Below are 22,392 nucleotides of genomic sequence, written 5' to 3'. Positions count from 1 at the left end.
TTCATATATATAGTCCTCCCTTCTAAGCACTTTTTAGTACTCTTTTTCTCAAAAACTGCTACTGGTTTCATGGACAGGGAAGAAAGGTAAAAAAACCCAGTAGGTCTCAACTCCACACTGTGTTTTCAAGGTTTTGTAGTAGAACTCCATAGTTTCACCTCATATGTTCCATATTTCTTAGGAGACTGTACATGAAAGAAAAGGATCCACCATCTCCACAAAAGATTTGCACTTCTGTTACATATTTTTACATACATAAAAGTGTCTACTAAAATTATAATTATTGGCTGCTTTCTACATACAACTTGGATTCCTAAGGCTCATGGTCTAGTTAGACAATTAAGGCACATAATTACCATCCCAAACATACAGGTAAAAAGTGGGCATAGGAGGGTGACTTTCCCAGGTCGAAAAAGACTGTGGGACACATTAAATGGAATTCCCATCTCCTGAGATCCAATCCAGCATGGTATCTTTTAACCTGGATTATACTAGTAAAGGAATGGAGAGAAGTGTAAATTGTTAAGAGCTTTCTCTGACAGACAGGAAGAGAGTCAGTAAAAATGCAGGGGGAACAGCATACTCTGGAGCCTAATTTTTGTGTTTCAGAAGCAACTCCTGTTTTACAGGAACTCCAGAAACAAATATGCATGGTATAGCTGTTTGTAGGAAATACAGAGCCATAACGTCTGATTATCAAACCCCCCAAGTTTTGTTGACATGTGAAATGACATTTAGCCCAAGCTTTGATTGTTCATACTTTGTTCATACACACTTACAGAATACTTGTGGAATTTGTGCAAACTGTGAACATATTTCCAAGTCAATTTTTGAGATAAAGAAATGAGTCAGAAAAATATCTTCAGCCTTTTAAAACTGCTAAAAGCTCCTACAGTTTATCTGTAGTTGCTTATTATCAATCAGTGGCAACATTAAGAGTTGCACGTAAAGTTACACTTGCAATTATATCAACAAAGTTTTGGTCAGTGAAGAGAAGGTTAAATCAAGTAAAATACTTCAAGTCCCAAAGAAAGCTCTGGAACCAAAACAATGAAAATGAAGCTCTCCCACTCCCCTGTCCTGGGCCTCAACCCCAGGAATCTTTGCTCGTACTTGACAGTCTTTTTTTCAGAGCTTAAAAAAGAACCATTTTTGCAGCCACAGAAGCATGTTCACTCTTTTCTAAACAGTACATCTGCAATTCATCAGTGAACATTCTGCGTTAGATAATGAACCATTAACACCATTCACCTGCACTGTGATGAAAATGATATATCCATTTGTTATTTGAATAAGCAACAAAAGAAACACAGCCCACGTATGGATTTAAATATCTATCTATCAGCTCACAGTGGCATGTCACAGCAAGAAGGCTGAACAAATATGCAAAAAATTGTTGTTTAATGGGGAGAAATACAGTAAAATTGTTTATAGTGGGGCAGTAAGTTCTTAGTGACAAAGTAAATTACAGACAAATTTTTCAATGACATTTTAAGACTTCATATTAGATTCTTACATACTGTTCAAAAATCAATTTTGCATGGAATTTCTGTGAGTGTTCCATTATTAATAAAGCAGCAGTAGGCCACTGTGGCTGCACTCTCGCAACAGCAACACCTGAGGGGGAAGAACGCTGCCACACATTATCCTTGCTTTAAACAACTCAGCCCTGAATCCTTGCACAGCAAATCTCTGCCTGGGATAAAACCTTGTGCCATCTGTAATCAAAAGGATGTCAAAGGCTAGGGAGGAGGTGAATTATTGGTGTATCTCTGCAGGTCTTCACTTTACCTAACTCAAAGCAATTTAGCTTCTATGGGCATTAAATGTACAATTCATACATTGTACAATCAAATTCAAATGGAAATTGTCAAAAGAAACCAGTAAGAAAAAAATGTGAGAATCAAAAAATATACAGAATGTATATTAATTATTTCTTACTATCACACAATATTTTAAAACCAAATACAGTCACTCTTTTTACGGAACATGTCGCCTTTTTAATCTAACTCTCACTGCTGCACTCTTCCACATCATTTATGTAGGTGGCATGGCTCTGCTTTCAGGAGTAATGATCAGAATTGGGATATCTTTACCTGAATAATGTCATGTAATCCACATCTATCTTAAATTGTAATTTCTACTATGCACCTCATCTTCAATTTCTATATACCTGAGAGTACCACAGATCTCAGTTTAATTTAGGACATACTGAAGCATATGTTCGACTTTGAGTGCTTAAGTGCTTTCACCAACAGACCTAGAATGAGACTTTCACAATGAGGACAGGAAATGCAGAGCTAGATCCAAAATACAAAAGTGCTTTAGGAGACTTGGCAGACAGGAGAGACTCCTGCTGCCCTCAAAACCAACACTGCTTAACTGCCCAAGGTTTATGTGACCTGAGGTTTACTTGCATTTTAAATGAAGAATTAAATGCTCTTTGCTATATTCAGTGAAATAATATCTATAAAGGGAAACAGAATTCCCATACTGACCCTTACGTTTAGAAATTAGGAATGAAAATTTTCTGAAAAATCCATTTGAATAAGAAATTCCTTATTCTAAAGAAAAATCTCAAGGCCCAACATTATTATACAACATATTTAATGATAGAGAGGTCTGTGTACCTTGATTGGCTAACAGATGAAACCTGAATAGTGCCTAATACAACCTAATTCATTGTTCAGAATTTATGAGACTCATCATCATTTAATTAACAATATAAATATTAAAAAACATTTTCTAATAAAATTTTATAATTGTAATAAGAGACTCCACTATATGAATTATGGACTATTAATTCACACCCAGTTGTGTTGAAACTGGGTATGAATGAATAGATCATAATTCAAATCTTGTCATGTCTTAGAGCTGAAAATAAAAATGCAGACAAAATAAAATGGAATAATACCTTGCAGAGATAAATTAGTTAAAACTCAAGTTATTAATATAATTTATTATTCCAGCTCTTTAGTTCATCTTCTCACATAAAACATGATGCCTAATCCCACAGTCCTTACTCATGGAACACGTGTGCTTCAGCAGACAGCAGTGCAGTGGTGGTGACCCCAGAGATCTTGTCGGGGGTGCTGGTAGATGATGCTGATATTTGCATCAGGCAAGAGCTTGGCTGATTTGCTTAATGAGGATTTTTTTTTCTAGTGAAATGACTCCAAAACAATGGATCTTAACAATCAATTAGGCTGAGCAACATGTTTTCATAAATTCAAATAATAAATTGATTTGTCAAAACAACAATTTAACCACAATGCTTCAAGAATCTTAGTTGAGCCAGACTAATATTTACAGTCAAAAAGGGAGCAAAAAGGCCAGAAATGTCATTTCTCTCTCTAACTGGAAATTTCTGGGTTTTAATTTCAAACTGATGTTTATTTTTAATTGATGAACCTTTTTAAATGTGTATGTGCTAAGTGAAATATTTCCATTTTTTTCTGTGAGCCAGAATGTCAGTTACTTTGTAGAATCATAAAAATTATGGTTGGAAAAGTCCACTAAGATCATTGAGTCCCACCTTTGACCAAACACCACCTTGTCAACTACAGCATTAAGTGCCATGAGCAGTCAATTCTTGAACTCTTTCAGGGATGGTGACTTCACCACCTCACTGGGCAGCCTGTTCCAGTGTCTGACAGCTGTCAGTGCAAAAATTCCTACTGATGTCTAGCCTGGCTCTGGCAAGAAAATGAAGGGTTTGCTTACACATATTTAAAACACTTAATAAACAAAAAGGTTTCAGAAGCTTAACTTGTGTGAATTTTAGAGATGCTTGAATTTGAATCTAGGTCAGTCCGGGAAATCAGCCACCCATCATCTGGAAAAGATGATACAAAGTTTCATCTAACTCAAGACACAACAGAGTGGTCCAGTCAGTTTCACAAAAGTTTCTCTCAATGTGTATCCCTTTTCTAGGTGCCAGAGGAATGCTGTAATGCTGTAAATCCAGCACAGAAATTAAGAGGAATTTGAACTTTCTTCTGGTTCTCACCAAGTTCAACCAAAGTACAAGAATTCTATCTCTGCCCCACATGAGCCACAGAAGAGGTATCTTCTCGCAAGCAGCATGGATGGTTTGCACAACGTTAGCCATGAATCCAAGATTTGCACTGATGACAAATGACTGGACACGCCTCCATCTCACAGTGGACACCATTTTAGCCACCAGGGGGGCATTTTCTGTCACATTATAGAGCAGCGAGTTAGGGGCTCTGGGGAAAAAATTGAGACTGCAAGAATTCAAGTGCTTGAAATCCACTTTCTACACATCTGCTAAATTCCAGGCAGAGCCACAGAGAATGAGCAATGCGGCAAAAAATCCCTTTCTGTTAGACCAGATTCAATTATGACCCATAAACTGTCATAAGATGCCACAGACCCAGTTCCCTAAGAAATGCTTCCAACCACAGGAAAGCTCCCTATTGCCCTTCCTCTCCAGAGAATGCTTGTTCCTATGTCATTTCCCAGTGACCTGCTCTGCTTGTCTTTGCAAAGTCTCTGAAATAGCTGGCACTGAGAACATTTACAGAAAACTGTGTGGCTACCATATCTGTAAATGTGCATTCCACTCACCCCAAGCAAAGAATTTGATGCAAGCTAGAAAAGGCAGAGGGATGGATTACATTAATTCAGTGATAACTCAGTTCTTGTTCAAACTTATCTGACATATGAGAAGAGAGAACAACATTGGCTCTTTGTATTATTAGGGCGGCTGAACATTAAGGGTGAAATCTTGGCCCTTGCAAAATTAGTGGGAAATTTGCCATTGACTTCAATGGAGCCAGGATTTGACCCTGGGTGAATACAGTTCCCATATGTGCTTCCATAAAGAAAATTAGAAATGATTTGTCTGATAGCATATGGAATCCATTTATGCATTATGAATAAGATTATTATTTAAAATGGAAGATAAATGCAAATTAACTACAATATTCATGCATATATTTGCACATATCAAATACAGAACGTGGGAATGAGAATCCATTACATTCTCCTTTTTCACAGTTGTTGATAAGAGTTTAAAAAACTTGATTGGAAGGAGACTTACAGGACAGAGGAAAGGTAACCAGCAACCTGAAAATTCTTTGCAAGTTTTATAGCAATACAACCCAGTTTGCCTGGGTTCTGGATTTTCTGATGCCCATCAGTCTAAACAGATCTTTAAAATCGCTTTAATGTTAGGTTTTCTGGTTTTGAATGAATTTTACTATTAAAACAGATGTATTTGCAGGATTGAGAAAGGAAAAAAAGCCAAAAAAGGGAATCTCATTCCTCATGGTGCTGTACTGCCTGACCTTTCCCACCAGAAAAATTATTCTACTTCTTTGGAAACATGGCTCCGTGCCATCCCCACTGCAGACATGGTTTCAAACTAACTTGGAGCTGTGCCACAAGGAACCTCTAGCTTATTATACAGGACAGATGCCAGACAAACTGGCTGAGGTGTGGTTGGGTTTTATGGACTTTCAATTGAAAGTTATGCTATACATAATGTGATTAGATCTGACTGGAATGCTATTCCTTATTTTGTTTTATTGAAGTTTAATTGTTTCCTTATTTCACTGTCATCTCTCCATTTGACTAACACTTGTGTATCACTGGTAAGATAAAATATTCAGCCTGGCTTTGTCTTTACACACTACTGCTCTTTGGACCCTTTTTACTTCCCTCAGAGAAAGAAAGAGAGAAAGAAAGAAAGAAATTATTCAAAAAGTCCAGTCCTAAAGTTTTATTCTGAAGCAAATGTTTTACCTGAAGGAGGTTAACAAACAAAGCATCAATCATACAAACAGATCTCATTTTCACTAAAAGATACATGCAGTTTAGATGGGCACTGCATTCAGTTTTCAGTCCCTAGTTGTGCATTCTGGTTTTTACAAACAGATTTCTGCACACATCCCATAGATCTTCATTTGCTCAGAACAGGTGCAGTGACCATGCAGTTTGATCAAAATTAAAGGATCTTCATTTACACAGTTTTTATGTTGGGATCAAAATTACTGCCATTTGAATACTTTATGTTTTCCATATTCCAACCTAGCAAATTAGTTTGACAAGACAAGTTTCTACAGGTGAATGAATTACTTCAGTGTGACTTGGTACCAGGAACGGATTATGAACACCAAACAGATGAGGTTTACAGATATTCAGAGTTTCAAATGAGTGACTGGTTATACTGCTTTTGCTTAACCCAAGTGCCAGTGTCCCTTGTGCTCTTCCTAGTAGCAGTGACCACTTGCACACAGCATTGCATGGCATGATTTGTCTTAACAGCCCTCTGCTGCCTCTTGTAAGGGCAAGTCTCCACCTGTCATTACTATTTCACCTATATTTGTCGTACTCCATTCACCTGATGGTAATGGCTTGCAAAGGTTATCGACAGGGAATTCCCAATGGAAAACTTGTAGTTTGGTCTTGCACATGCTGTCCACACTACCAAACCCCTCAAATCATGAGAGAAGTCCAAAGGCTTTGCAATTACACAGCAAATCCTCGTCTCTGAAGTTTATTCAAGTATCCCTAACCTTGGAAGCTTTTTCCCAAGAGAACCTGAGAAACTCATTTGGGATGTACATTATAATATCTCCTAGCCCATTGTACCTCATGTATTTCTTGGTCTTATTTTTTTTAGATATGGGAGCTAAGCTGGTTCAACAGCTGTAAATAAGGCAGACTTTTCCTAAGTGGAACAAAAAGAGAGTTAGTGACATGGCACAACATTAGTTAATTAAAAAAATCTAAAGGACGTAGTTTTCTTTTCTAAGAAGACAGTAAATTCAAAAAGCCAGGTTTGCTGTGCCATTGGAACAGAAGTTACAGAATTAAGCTGGGCTGTCCTTGACTGTATTTCCTCAGGAAGTTAGCCCTGCATTGGGGCCAGGGGAGGAGATGACAGAATTTTAGGTTGTGTTTAATTTGGGGGTTTTTTTAAATACAAAGATTTTTCTTTTCTATAGCACTATCAGTCTAAAAACTAGTGAGGTATTTTAAAGTCAAGTTGTATGTTTATCTCATAAGTTAACCTACTTAGTTATATATTGTATAGAAAAAACACTTTACTGGAGGTGTCTGTATGTAAAACTGCAAAGCCTGGTTTTAAACACTGAGTCAGCACTAGCAAAACATGGGCTGATATGCAGTCCTTGCCATTGTTCAGTTCAATTCCTAATAATGCTGTTCCTTGCCTTAGTCTTACATCACTGCTTTTCTCTTTCTCCTCAGTGCTCTGTGGCCTTGCTTTGCTATGCAACAAAGTCAGAGAGCCAGCAGGCTGCTCTAGCAGCAACAATAATTTCAAATGAAAGTTAACACACCTACTTCTTGACTATCCTTCTTTCTTCATCCCCCTCTATGGCTATGATTTATTAAAACAATATTGAGTGTACATGGACCCCTGCTTTCTATTGGAGAGTATTAGGTGGGTTCAGCAGCATGTTTTAAACATCATTTCTTCAGCAAACACAAGGGATGTTCTGGTCTTTCTTGAGAAACCACTCCTTGGTTTGAGAACTTGAAAAAATCTTTGCTGGGGCCATGAATTTCCAAGTAGCCATGGTATGCAGCACAGTGCCAACAGCAAAATCGCTACGAGGTCATGGAATTTTTAAAATAAATGTTATTTTCTATCCAAACCTCAAGTGATGTTATAACAAGGTTTTACTGTTCTTGCTGTCACTTTGCATTAAAAGTCTCAGACCAGTGAAGAAGGCAGAGGTGGGCAGTAGAGGACAAATTGGGAAGATCAGAGACATGGTGGAAGTTATATTTTGGAGACAAAGGAAGAAAAATTTCAGTTGTTGGATGAAGCAGAACAAATGCAGACTGAATGGTAAATGATAAAGTTCTGCCTCAGCTTTCAGTGCGTTAACAGACCTTATTTGCCTAATCTATTGCCTTCACAAGACCCCTTTCCACAGCTTAAGGAGACTCATTTAGTTCAGGTCTAGGTACTCACTCCTTGCCTGAGGTACTCTATATGTTCTTTTTCCTAGACTTACTGAATTGTTGCTTCAATTTCCCAGACTGACTTCCAGCTTGACTTGTTACTTTTCTTTTGCCTCAGTCATCACTGTTCTATCAATAGCTCTTGTTACTGTCCCTCCCTGCTGCGCTTTCCTGGCTCAGGCGCTGCAGGGCTTGGCCCTGCCAGTGAAGTCTCTGCCTGCATTCTATTCTGACCACCCTTGGCTTCCTCATCCCTGAGGGAGCAATTCGCCCTTTCTGCAACAGAGACAGGCAGTTCTCTGGGAATGCATCCTGGAGGAGAACCAATAGAGCAGTGCAACATATCTGACAAGAGGAAGGAAAAGAACTGCACTTCCCATTGTATTTCACCTCCTCCAATCCCTGAATGGAGATGGAAAGATCTTCCCTGCAAGGATGTGAAATGCATTTCATGAATTTCAGAAAGGAAGGCAAAGGTAATTGTACACTTGGACTCTGCATATTGCTGGCAGTCATGCAAAAAGTTATTGGCAAAGTGCATGGGAAAGCGAACAGTAAATGCGTGCCAAGAAGTAAAAATAAAAAATAATAGCAATTCAAACTTATTCAGTTTCCATAGTATCAGAAATATTGGTGAACAAGACACATTAATTAGCTGATGTAGGATCTTCAGTAGCATATCAACTTTTTTCCAAGCTCCTGTGAGACATTATTATACAATAACTGCCTACATCTAAAAAACCACACGAAACCAAAAAAACCCCAAACACAATGCACCCCCATCACACCATGACTTGAGGTTCATTTCATTCACAGAGGGAATAGTCAGGAAGATATCAGAAACTGAGGATGTATAAAGAACATATATTTAACCAAAACCTAAAGTACATCACCTACGAACTGGAAAGGAGGCTTGAACTTGGCAGTACTGATGGTTCTGCAGGTATATTGTTATGCTAAACAGGCTCACCATAAGTGAGCATAAGGAGATCCTCACAGCTTATACGTGTGCAAAATAAAGTCCAGAAGATGGAAGTGATAAAAGTGCTTAACCTCTTTCAGCTCAAGGAAATAGGTTTTACTTTTCTAACTGATGGTAAAATAGAAACCTAAAAATATTCAGATCAATTCTTAAAACTGAAGAAAAAAAAAGAGGACATTGCTTGTGTCTTTTGGCACAGGTCAGGTCTCTAGAAGTCTCTTCCCATGAGATGTGGGAAGAGTAAGTGCACATGTATCTGAAATACTTTTTATAGTATCTTGGAGTTGTTCTGAGGCTTGTTTGACTCTGGGTTGATGCCTGGGTCTGTTGACCTCCACTGACATGGAAATACAGGTCACACCTTCCCTGGCCTGTCCCCGTTCCAAACATCCTTCCATACAAGTGACATTTTTTTCCATTCCATTTATTTTGTAAAAACCAAAAGCTTTGACCAGAGTGTGGAAGGACTCTGTATTTTTATCTTTCTCAGATCTTAGCACACAATCCAACCCACAGAATAGAAAGAGCTGAAATTACTTGTTTGCTTCTTTTATTAAAAAATAAAGAGTTCACAGATGCTGATCTGTCAGACATTTTCCCTCTTAAATGTCAACATATATCTGAGGTCACAATGTGATATCAAAGTAAGATTTTTTTTTTTAAGCACATTTGACAGACAGTCCCAGTCTATTTCCAGCTTCATTTAAGTAGCCTTCTTCCTCTCTCTCCAAATTATTTTTCTCTGTTTTTCACACTGTTCCCTGTCATTATAAACACAAATCCTGCTTCCTTTCTGACAGAAGCCAAAGAAGCTTGGTTATAAAGATAGAGCTTATAAAACCAGGACTTCCAAGGTGTACAGTCTCTGTATTAAGAGCACCTGTATCCAGAACAAGGACTAAGGTAAATGCCAGTGACAGGGAGACCATTCTGCTCCTGACTAGGGCCTACTTTTCCTACAAAGAGAAATATTCCAAAATTTATTTGGCTCTTTTTCATTGTTCTTATTGATATTTAATGCAAGAGAATGTTGCACACTGTTTGTTTAGAAATACAAGTTACAAAATAAAATAGAAAAAAAATTAAATAGCCAAGATGATATTTTTTTCAAACAATGTGATAGACTATCTTTGGGAAGATAGCCTATCACATTCTCTCCTCTGTGGCCAAATTTATTTTAAAATAATGAAGGTTCCTAGAAATCCCTGTGTAAATTATTAACTTTACAAAATATCTTAAATATGTATCGACTACAAAGGTGTTGCACTAGGTATGCATTCATGTTCCTGTGCTGGGAATATAAACAACTGTTCATACATTTTCTCAAACATACAGATTTAATCTCACAGATTTGTCTCTCTGTTCATTTTGTCTCAAAGCAGAAACCTTGCCCAAGCAGTTTCTCATGAGCTGAGGTCAGTGTGAGGTTTAGGACTTACCACATAATATATTCAGGTTTGTGCTTTCAATTTACTGTATAGTGATTTTAATTCTTTAATATCAGATTATATCAATATAGTTGCATGCATTCCCTCTAATAATTCAAATCAATCAGCCATATATTGCTTTATCTATTTCTCCTAAAATGATTACATTTACATGCTACCAGTTCATTAACATAACTCACAATAGCAAGAGATAAGGGGGAAATATTGATACAACTAATAAAATAATGACAATGAAATCATTCCCTCAAAGCCCTGCATTTTTAGCAAAGTTTTGCTATGTGATGAAGCAGCTGTCAAAAACATGGCATCCCAACCCCTCTAACAAATTTTAAAAATCCCATCTGCAGGCAATGCAGTGCAGATAAACAGATGTCACAGAAGTACAAAGCCCAAAGAAGCAAAAATGGTTTGACAGTTCTAAGGTTTATATGTCTGAAAAAAGGATAACATATGTTTCTCCGACGAAGAAAGGCTGCAAAATGTAACAACTGCTAATGTTTATAAATAGCTGTTGAATGACTAATGCACACTCAATACCTGCATTCATTATTGTTTTGAGTTTCCCAAGGAACAGTAAGTAGATCAATTAGAGAGGACTACAAGTTCAGCATCTTTCTGTGTAGCATTAGTTGTTTAGTTTAACTGGAGAAGGTCCCTACACTATCTTTAATCTGCTTGTGGGGTTTTTCTTCCCCTGTCCAAGAACTCCTCTCATTAAAGTGAACTCTTTTGAAATATGCAATGCTGGCTACCTTGGTCCCACTTACTAATGGTCCTGAATTGATTCTTAATTAGTTGCAGTTTTGGTCAGAATCCCATTAAAATAGCTGAGTGTTCCAACAGGAAAGAAAGAAATGGCTGGTGTTGTGCTGTGAGCTGCTGAGACTGGGGGTGAGCCTGCACCCACAATGGCAGGCAAAATGCTCTAAGATTCAAATCACGCTCTGTGTCTTGGTTTGAACAGAAGCCTTCATACTGTAATTTATTCTCCATCTATAAAATATGATGAAGAAATGCATCCAGATGCTGTTGGGAAAATTGCATTATTCCAATATTCTTCTAGTCTCTTCTTAAGGAAAAGAAAGGATACTAATTCAGAAAATTAGCAAAGCTTTTCAACAAATAACAGGGTTTTTTCTATATAATTTTAATTGATATATATCTTCTAAATCTCTGTTTATATTCTAGAAAGCCTCGGGGAAGCTAAAGATTATATTTTCATTGTTTTCTTCCAAATGACTGAGTACTGCTATGAACTGTGGAATATTTTTGTTAATGAGGTGAATCTGTGGTCATTGTACAGCTATTGTTTTATTATTTGAGTTTAATTATAGAAAACTGAGGTATCAAGAAAATATGCTTTTTTAAAGCACTATCTGGAGCAAGTATCCCTGTTGTTAGGGAATAGTGATGTCACGTGAGCAGCTTTTGTATTCAGCAGCAATAATTCACTGCCTGCATGGGGGGATTGATCCCAGCTATGGTATCCCCAAAGGAGCCTCCACTAGGAATGGGCTCACATACTTTGATCTGTAGATTAACATGAGCAGGATCACAAGCCTTTGTCTCTTATAAACATCGTATGTCCCTAAATTTGTATCCAGCAAAAGGCTGAGTCTTGTGTTTATTTGGGTAATGAATTGCAGTAATTAATGCATGCATTGATTCCTCTACTGAGTCTCCCCTAAAGGCCATTTCCATTTTTAATTTATAGAAAATGCATACAATTCCTTTAATCGGAGCACAGTCTGGAATCTATAATAAACATTCAATGAAAAAAAAATAGAGAAAACAGAAGTGAGATTACTGAGCAGAATTTAGGTAGGAATTTAGGTAGATAGAAGTTGTATTTAAGATTGCATTAAAAGACAGCTACCTAGCAAGGAGTTTAAGAATACGTATCTGGAATTTTTAGGGCAGATCCAAACCTATAAACAGAGAAGCAGAAATCCTATTATTTTATTGAACAGATTTTCACTTACTTCAGGGCTCAATTTAGTCTCTAAACATGAATGTATATTTCTGTCACATATTTCCACTAAAAGGATGTGTCAATACTGTCTTTTTCTCAGTCTGTTAGGGCTCTTGCACCAAAAGAGACCCTACCATTTACTAAATATTCTTGAGGGGGAAAGATTCAAAGGAAAAACATGAGCTTCCTTTATGAATTGAGAATATTTCTTACTTGCTATGTGCCAAAACTGTACTCAGAATCATACAAGATGCAAAATGCAAACAGCCTTCCCCTCACAGTCCTTCAGTCCAAAAGCCATTTTTAGCATTCCAAACATTCCCTGATCTTAAACTGGATCATTCTCAAACAACACTGCTTCAGAACAAAGAAAAATAAAATGCAAACCAAATAACACAGTTGATAATTAAATAAATAAATAACAAAACAAATTATATTGGATTTTTTTTTTAATTTCCTGCAGTACTTTCAGACACTAAGATTATGTTTTTCCCTGTTTGGGAAATGCCTGCCTTGTATCATACAGTTCTTTGTATATATAACATTTCCATATACATACTGAAACGTGTGTAAAATTTGCCTGGGGAAGTATGAAAATACAACATTATAAATAGACAGAAAGGCAGATGGTGCTGTGCTGAGGAATGCAATCTAATATTTTTCTGAAATGTACAGGTGATATAAATTAGAAAATACCCCACGGTATTATGCAGCATAAAGGACACAAAAGGAAAGACTGATTTGGAAGCACACACAAACTAAAGGAATACCTGATTAACCTTTCACTGACTCCTGGTCCACGTGATGCAAAGCTTGCCTTCCTCCTAGAGTGATGGCTTTAGAAGAAGATGTTAAATTTAACCTCTGGCGCAATGATAAATTGACAATAAAAAATTCAATGGCTTGGTAATTACCAATCACTTTGGACATCGGCAACATTTTTCAGTTCTGTCAGTGCTCATTGGCACAAAAGCTTCAGCTGAAATTCTCTCGATCTCCCTCTTTTTAACTTTGTTTTCATGATGCAGATTAAATCTGCCACCCTATTACTGATTCATTTTCCTAATTTTTCATGTCTGCACCATGCCCCAGCTGCACTAGGCTGATAATTGTGGAGCCCAGCCCTGATGATTAACATCAGAAGAATTAATTATGCCTGCCATTAAAATTCCAGGTTGCACATGGTGATCAAGAAAAATTAAGTTTCTCTAGGCCTCTAAATCATTTCACCTTTGAGGAGAATGATAGTGACTCGACAGCTAAACTGCAGCCTGTGTTCCAGAAAAGGTCTAAACCACACACCCTTTGTGTAATTCCCTAAATGCCTTACTAGTTATTCTTACTGGTTTATTTCACTTGCTGAAAAGATTTACTGCCCCCAAATAAAGACAGCTAAACTATCTAGCTGATTGCTTGATTTTAATATAAACAATCTTTTTTGCTCCTCTCTAAGACTCTTTGAGGAGTATCTGTTATAATAATTTCCAGGTCAAGGCATCACACACAGAATGGGAGATCCAGGAACAGAACTAATTTCATAAAATTGGTAGATAATTTCCTTTTGTCCCAGTTACAAACTGAAGGGAAATTATGATTTTAGTACTACATAAGGACAATGATTTTCTCAGAAATAAATTGATAATGAAACAAAACCAGATTCTTAAGATCTTTAGGCTAAATGGTAATGAGTAAGGAAAAGCCTGTTGACTGACTCATTTCAAAATAGACTTTTGCATGTGAAACTCAAAACATTTTCAGTCTAGCCTAAGGTATGATATTTACTAGAGCCATAAAGAATAAGATGATTTGAGTTTATCATGTTCTTTTTCCACATTATGTTTCATTTTTAAATTATCATAATCACGTATATTACAGGCTTGGCTTAGAAAACTGTGATGAGGAGTCATATTTTGATGAACATATGTAAAAATAACATATTGAAAATAATAAATATCACAAAGAATATGCATAAACTATGGACAATATCTGGTTCCCTTCCTGTGTTTAGGCAATACCACCACAGCAAAACTATTGTGGATGTTCTTGTTAGCTTTTATAGGTGACAGATTTCTAGAATAAACTTAACAGAATTGGACCAAAGAGCAGCACAAGAGCAATTATCTTCCCTATAAAATATGTTATAAATGGGAATACTCAGTGCATTTAGAGATTAACTTCTACGGGAAGTCATGTGCATGGTGAAATAAGAGAAAGACCCTTCAATTTAAAACTTAAATCCTCGAGTTTATCATGAACATCACTGCTATAGCTCAAGGATATTGTATTCTATATAAAATAGGCCATTTAGAACTTGTGAGGACTTTATTGCACTCTCTCACGAATGACAACTAGCATAGTATTCATGATTAAATGAACATTTATTGTATTTGTAACAGTATTCCAGGAATGCCATAAAATGAAGCATGAAGTCATCCATTTAAACATTTTTAAAACATGTCTTAACTAAAAGCATTGAAAGTATCTCCTTAGAAGACTTATGGTTAAATCCAAAACCTTTTTCTTTCTGCCGCAGGGCACATATAACTCAAATGTACCAAGACTTTTGGCAGATCACAGATGTCCCCCCAGAGATCTAAGAAAACAGTCAAACATATTGTCAAAAGCCTATGAAATAAGGTGAGAGAAGTCTGAATACACTTACTGGTCTTGTCTGCTTCTATAATCTGTGAAGACAGAGCAAATGGAGACCTAAAAGGGAAAGACATGACAAAAAACATTAAGAAATAGACTCAAAACACTGGTGTAAGATTGTCAAATTAGACTAGCATTCAGAACCACAAATGTTATTTTTAGCAAGCATGACTATCAGTCAATATATTTAGGTGATAAAAGGTTAATCACAGATCTAATTTTAAGACTTCAAACAGAGAATGAAAATTAATTGTACTGTTTTTTGACAAATCTAAAAAATTTTTTCAAATGAATTTATTATGTAAATACATGAATGTTCCATCACAACCAGCACAGTATGAGCTTTGGGAGAAGATTACTTTCAATAACACTAGTCTTAAGGATGCCAAATCTTGAAAATAGCTTGAAAGGTTATTCTGGGATTAAGGTTTAGGATATGAAAGATGGAGATTAATATGTTCCATTTTCCCTAAAAAGCTTTTGTCTAGTTGAACTTACTAGTTCATGGATGACTCTTGCTCCTACCCAGAGTACTTTACACACCAGTCAGCTGGAATACAGCAGATGTTTAAGAGTCAAGACAACAGCACCAGCATTGTCCTCTCAAGCCACAGAGTTAATACCCTGTCCAAACCTGATTCCCTCATTTAGGGGTACTTGAATACAGTGTTTGACTAATTATTGTAGTGAACTGACAAAAAACTTCAGTTGGGGTCTTTAATAACCTCTTTTGGCTGTAAGATATTTCAGTTCTTAATTTCTAAGTTTTGGGTAATGAAAACATCTATTTGAAACTTCACCCGTTAGCACAGGGGGAAGGGAAGAGGAAGGGGAAAATCTTCTTCTTGCAGAAAGAATTTTACAGAAGTACAGATACATTTATGTTATCATCTGAAATCAGAGAAATTTCTGCCAGAGTGCTGTCCAGATGCTAAATTTTTCCGCCTACTGGAGAGCAGCTACAAGAAGTGGCACTGCTTTTGTCAAGTGAGATTCACAGCCTGGCTGGGAAAAGCCTTGTTGTAAATACTTTAGGATTAGTCTGATCAGCTCTAAACAATAAAAGTAAGCCATACTTCATTTTGCAATAATTTTAGAGAAATGTAAAATGAGATTCAGTTATCAGAAGTCCGTGGCTCTGTATGATGTGTATTAGATGAAGAGGTATCTGCTGTTTTAAGAGATACAATTACTATTTTTAATTGCTAAGCCTTTTTTACCCCCACCCCTCCTAGGCAAACACCATCTACCACAGAAAAATTATTTTGTATTGTCATTTATGATCATCTCCTGCCATCCTTTATCCTGACTTATTTTGCCTATTCATTCCAATTACATGATAGGTGAAACGAGTTATTACCAGACATCATTACTGTTTGGGTTTTAACCTTTTCTGGTAATTCCCATCACCACAGCTGTTTGAAAGCCTTTGCATCTGCCATCCAAAATTCTGTTAATGTGGTTTTCTATAATATCACATTACAAACTTGTACTAGTTATACAATGTGCTCATCTTTGGTAGGAAAATAATCCCAACAGCTATCATGTGTACAAGATCTGCCTAAAGGAAAATGAGGCTGTCAGACTAATCTCCTGTGCACCTCCTTTTTGTGATCTTTTTGGTGTGATTACTATTCAGGTTTGAGCATCCACTTGAATATAGTCTATTAACAGATTTTAAATTTATTTATTATATATTAGCATGAACGTGACCATGAACTTGAACACACTGTGACGGGTGCTATAAAATTCTACCTTTACCTCAAGAGTTCACTTTCCAAGACAAGACAAGTGAAAATGACAGACCAATGGAGAAATACAAGTCAGCAATGAGGCTGGATTTATCCCCATGTTGTTATACATTTTTTTGGAAACCATTACAAAAAAAAAAAAAAAAAAAAAAAAAAGAAAAAAAAAGAAAAAAAAGGGTTTGAGGAGAATAATTTAAAAGCATATTTTTTAAACAGAATAAGAATCATGTCTGTTATTGTTATACATGCAAGGAAATAGCAAGAGGTGTTTTAGCACTGATATTTTAGCACTGATATTTATTCTTTGATGTGTTTCTCCCTTTCACATCATCTATGTACTTTTGCAACTCCAAATCTACATTTATCTTTCCCATGCTGTCAATGTGACACTCATGTCACCTCCTAGACTAGTCCTAACAACACATGAACATGTAAGAACACACACAGCACAGCAAAGAGTTAATTGTGAGGTGCTGCCTGGAGCATGGATTCCTGAAGCCCAACATAGGCTGCCATGCTTCACTGCAACTGGTCCTGTGCCCACCAGCTAGGACATATTAGCCAGAGTTCCAGAGGAAAGCACACCTCCTGATCATTAATTCTGACCCACTGCTGCACTTGTCAAACAGCTTGGGAGCCGAATGGAAGTTAGACATGTCTCCATCACTCATATATCGTAAGGCAGTTGATGTCTCTCTATTCTCATACACAAATTCGGTGTACCTCTCGTGGTCCAAAGTAGTTCAGCAGGTCTGATTCCAGTGTTTGTCCTGAAAATTTGCCATACTTTTTGACCTGTATCAACTCAGTAACAATCAGAGACAACATTTCAGTATGATGCAAAGATCATGGAGGGCAACAAAGGGAAATACACTTTGAATTCTAACAGACTTACAATTACATAGAGATGTGGAACTGATGTATTGGAGACATATCTGTCTCCAATATGAAATAAAAATTACTTCTTCAATACAGGCAAAGGAGAGAAAAGGCCTTTTTCCTTTAATGCTGTTGAATGTCAGTTCAAGTACTCCAGTCTTCCTCACACAAATAATCACTGACTCCAAGAAGATAACTTGTGTTTCTAACGATAAGGTTTGCAGTCTCATTTACTATTAAAAAGTTTAAAAGAACAACTAGCATTTTATACATGCAAATTCTGGGCTTATTTTTCTATTGATCACAATGAAGGGTACCAGTTTAAATAATTCCAGACTTGTTTCCAGTCAACTCTTAAATAAAGAAAATAGGATGATTTAGTGTACATCTTCAGTTCTATGCTAATCAGATCTGGGGTCAATCTCCCTGCCACTGTAATTTAACTTGCAGCATATCTGCCTGAAACATAACACAATGCATTCAGCATGGATTTTTCTATGTGTAAATCCAGAAGCACGTATACATTTAAACACATACCAACAAAGTTTTGCCACATATTTATGAGGCATTTCTAATCACAAACTGCCTGAGGATGCTCAGGTGTCAGGTCCTTTCCCAATAATGTTCCAGCAGACCAGCAAGCTTGCTGAGTCCTGAGATGACTTCTTCCACAGCAGACTTGTAGAAACTGGCAGATTATGGTGCAGCAGCCTGTTACCATGTGAGTATGACGGGCTGGTCCCTGCAAGGATGTTCTGGCTCTGTGGCTGCCATCCTACTCATCCCAACTGTTAAACTGCCAGATGTAAGTAGGTTTCCATATTACAGACCTCTTCCAACTCTTCATTCAGAAAAAAAGGATCTAAATTTGGAGCATACATTTTCTTTCACCACTTAAAATCCATATTTATAGCCTGACTGGATTTGATCCTTTCTCAAGGATTTCAATGTTCTAAAGAAGTTTAAGTCTTCCTACTGTCAGGTCATTGTCTGATTCTACCATCTTTCCCTGGCATGTCCAGGAGAGCACCCAGCTCTCCTGGATTCAGATGGCAACCAGAGCTAGCTGATATCCCTTCCATGGCTGCTACAGTCCAAGGAGATTGTTAATTTTTTGGGGTGCAGATGGCCATTTCTGCAAGGCAGGGCAATGTTCACATGGTAGAAAAAAAAAGGTTTAAGCACACAGAGCTGATCTTATATTGCTGATATACTTATAACTTGCTAATCACATTTTATACAATTTAATACAGGTTCATGAAATCTCATGCAACCGGTCAGAGACAAGGTTCTTGTGCTCCAAGTTTAACAGCTATAAATTATATTTAAGAACAGGGTTTTTCCTTCCAGTTTAAAATTTTATTAATTAACTGTCACTACTTGCACAGGAATCTCTTTTAAATGTAAAAAGTAAAATGGCAGTTACTTAGGTCAGCCCATTTTGTCAGCAAGATCTGGTGGGATGATTCACACAAATGAAGATGTGGCAAAATATATCCACAACATTTTCGATTTCAAATCTCCAGAGAAGATTTTGCAAATAGCAAAGTACCATGAAGTAATTTTTTAGCAATAATCAGAATAAGGATAACTAAATGGGAGAAAATCCCACAATATTTTTACAGAGCTATACTTCAAATATTACACTTTGCAAATAATTATATTGCTTAAGAAAAAACCAAACAAAAACCCCCAACACCAGAAGTAGTGATTAATAACAATTCAGTTTGCTATGCTTTCATTTGTTGAGGACCTGCTACCTTGGTCAATATTCCACCCCTGGAGATTTCCCTTTTCACATGTTACTGGTCCATTCTTCAGGTTTGGAGAACCAGCCACTAGTTTTAAACAATATCTAATTCCTTCCATATTACAGCGTCAGCTATGTTTCATTATCAAATACTTAAATATTGAAAAATTAGCAACCATCCTCCATATGCTGTAAAAGAACAAAATTAGCAAACTGATGGCAATCTAATAATTTCTGGTTTAAGCCTGGAATTTACAAAAATCTGGCATTCACTGTCAATGCATTTTTCTTCTGTGAAGTCTGCATGACTTCTGCACTAGTTTACCCTTATCTGACCATCCATAAAATATAATTACATTTTCCTAAATTATATGTTTTCATATTCTTTGCAATTTTTGTTATATCTTCTGGAATGCAAATAGATTTAGAAACTTACAAAACATCCTCACATTTTCTGCAGTGACTACTAGGCTCAATTCCTTGAGGGACTGACAGAAGAAAAAAAACCCTCCTTTCTCATGTCTGTTTCCCCTCATCCTCATACCCAACATAACCAGGAGCAGTCAAAGGTCAGGGGACAAATGAGAGCTACTCAGCTAAGTGAGACTCTGCAAGTGACAAAGATAAATTGATATGCATGTGGGAAACTGGGATGAATGAAAAATGAAAAAGATGCTCCCACTGCTCTGGCACCTGTAACAGAAGAAAGAAAAACACATACCTTACTATGTGTGTCAAAAGTGATCACAACATTTCCACTAAGGCTGGGAAAAATAGTGTTACATCTCTTGAAAATCAGAGGGTTGGCATTTAGGTGTTTTCGCAGGTTTTACTGAGACACATAACTTCCAGGTTGCAGGATATATAGCAAAATAGGTCATATACTTGAAATATCACTCATACATCAGGTTCTCTGTCGAAGAACTGGATATTCACATGCAGACATGCTTTTGCAATTTTTCTGCAAGCAACCTCAGCTGAGAACCAAAGCTGTAAATCTCACTGTCTCAATCTGTTCATGAAATTTGCAGGACTTCATGATTTTAATATGGTCAAAATTTCCAAAACTCCTTTTAAACTCAAAAATTTTGCTGGAGCCGCAAACCCTTGGCGATTCAGCTGTGTTCAAGATTTGATTCAGCATTAATTTAATTAAAACAACTTTGCTCTTCATTAGTTGATACGTTATTGCAAAGCTTTGTACTCCTTTTAAGAATTGCCTCTTTCTGTGAGATTTGACTTCAGTAATTCAGGTAGGACTCCAAATGATAAATAACTTGAATATTGAACAAATGGCAACATTTCACTCATGCAGAGCAGGAAAATTTAGCCCCCATGGGTTATATTACAGGAAACTCCTTAAATCAAAATGTGGACACTCAATATTGAGGTGCATAAACTATAAGCTTTATTGATCGTGTCTCTTGTGACTGGGCACTCCTGCCATGCTAGAGACATAATTCTGCATGGGACTGATTTCCTCCAACTTTCACTTAAGAGTGCTCAGCATCTAAAAATATAATAAAATCCTGTTTGTGCACACAAGTATCTCCAAAGAGCATGTGGAAGAATTCTCAGGGGTATTCTATTTCTTCAGCTCTTCTGAAATCCTGGTCAGGCACCTAAGAATCCCAAAGGAAATTAATGGGTATGTTTTACAGTGGACGAGGTTGCCTATTTGGCACAAACTGCAGTAAAAGTATGAAATGTTTTCTGATAAGAGACCAATGCCATTTTGCTTTGTGATCCAGTGCAATGCTTGTAATCCATTTTTACATATTTGCATAATTTTCTTTCTATCAGTTTGAGTGACTATTTACCTGCCATGTATACAGTGATGCTGAGTAGCTGCAGGAAAGGACAGCCAGTGGAGGGTGAAGGGAGATGCCAAGGTTATAAACCATTGTTTACATTTACAATCAAGCTTCACTTTCAGGGGAAGCTTCTCTAGCAGACATAGGTGCAAATGCAGAATGTCACAGCTCTCTATCAGGCAACACCCTCCCTGGCCCACTCCTGTAAATTCTCCACAGTGGCATGTTTTATTGCCCTGGAGACACAACATGATGGCTATTTATTTAATTGCTTGGGAAGCCCAGCCAAAGAAGGGTGTCTCATGTTTGGCGTGTTAGTTTCCTGCTTGCAAATTTACAATTTAGCACCGTTTGGGTTTTCAGAGTCTCCTTGTTAAAAGTGCGAGGGGCCCATTTCCCCAGATGAAGCACAACTGCTTTGTCTGCCTCCAAGCAGCCCAAATCCCCCAAAAGGCACTGAGTAGCAGTGCAGCCTGCTTGAAAACTGCTGTGTCCCGCCCCTTCAGCCACTGACTAATATTTGACATATTCTCCAAGCAGAGCTTTAGATCCAGTTTGGTGTTTTCTCTGTCCTGTCCTTCCCTCCCCTCCTCCTGCCTGGTTCTGTAGACAGACAGCCACAACGCTCAATAGAAGCATAAGTCTTTAAACTGAAAATGTCATCACTTAGGAATACAAGAGAGTGGTATGTGTCATGTATGTCTGCAAAATGCAGTTGCTGTCTGTTACAGTCTGTAGCAACTTTTAAATCTGTCATCACGGCATGAATTTCATGTTAAGCTCCTTCCCAGTGCTTTAGCCAGGAAGTAAAGGGGGGAACATACTGTATCATTTATGGGCATGCTGGTGCTGGGTCAACCATGACATCACTCTCCACTCCACTGAGCTGTAATGAGGTGAAAAGGCAGCTTTAGAACAACATAGCACTTTATTTATTAGGAAAATTTAAGTGTGTGTGTATTTCAATTTATGATAAAACTGAAAACAAAGGTTATGGACTATAGCTCTCCTACAGCCCAAAGTAAGTAGGGGAGGGAAGGCATTTTGTAGATGATGAGAGATTTAATGCACACTAAGCACAGAAGATTGAAAGTTCTCAGCAGGCTGAAATCCTTTACTGACAGCCCAGCCTATTAGAGATGGTACACAGCACGTTTTGCTGCAATCAAATTGTACTGTGCA

Source organism: Zonotrichia leucophrys, chromosome 7, assembly GCF_028769735.1.
Source record: "Zonotrichia leucophrys gambelii isolate GWCS_2022_RI chromosome 7, RI_Zleu_2.0, whole genome shotgun sequence".
NCBI classification, from domain to species: Eukaryota; Metazoa; Chordata; class Aves; order Passeriformes; family Passerellidae; genus Zonotrichia; species Zonotrichia leucophrys.
Note: the sequence above shows the minus strand (reverse complement) of the source record.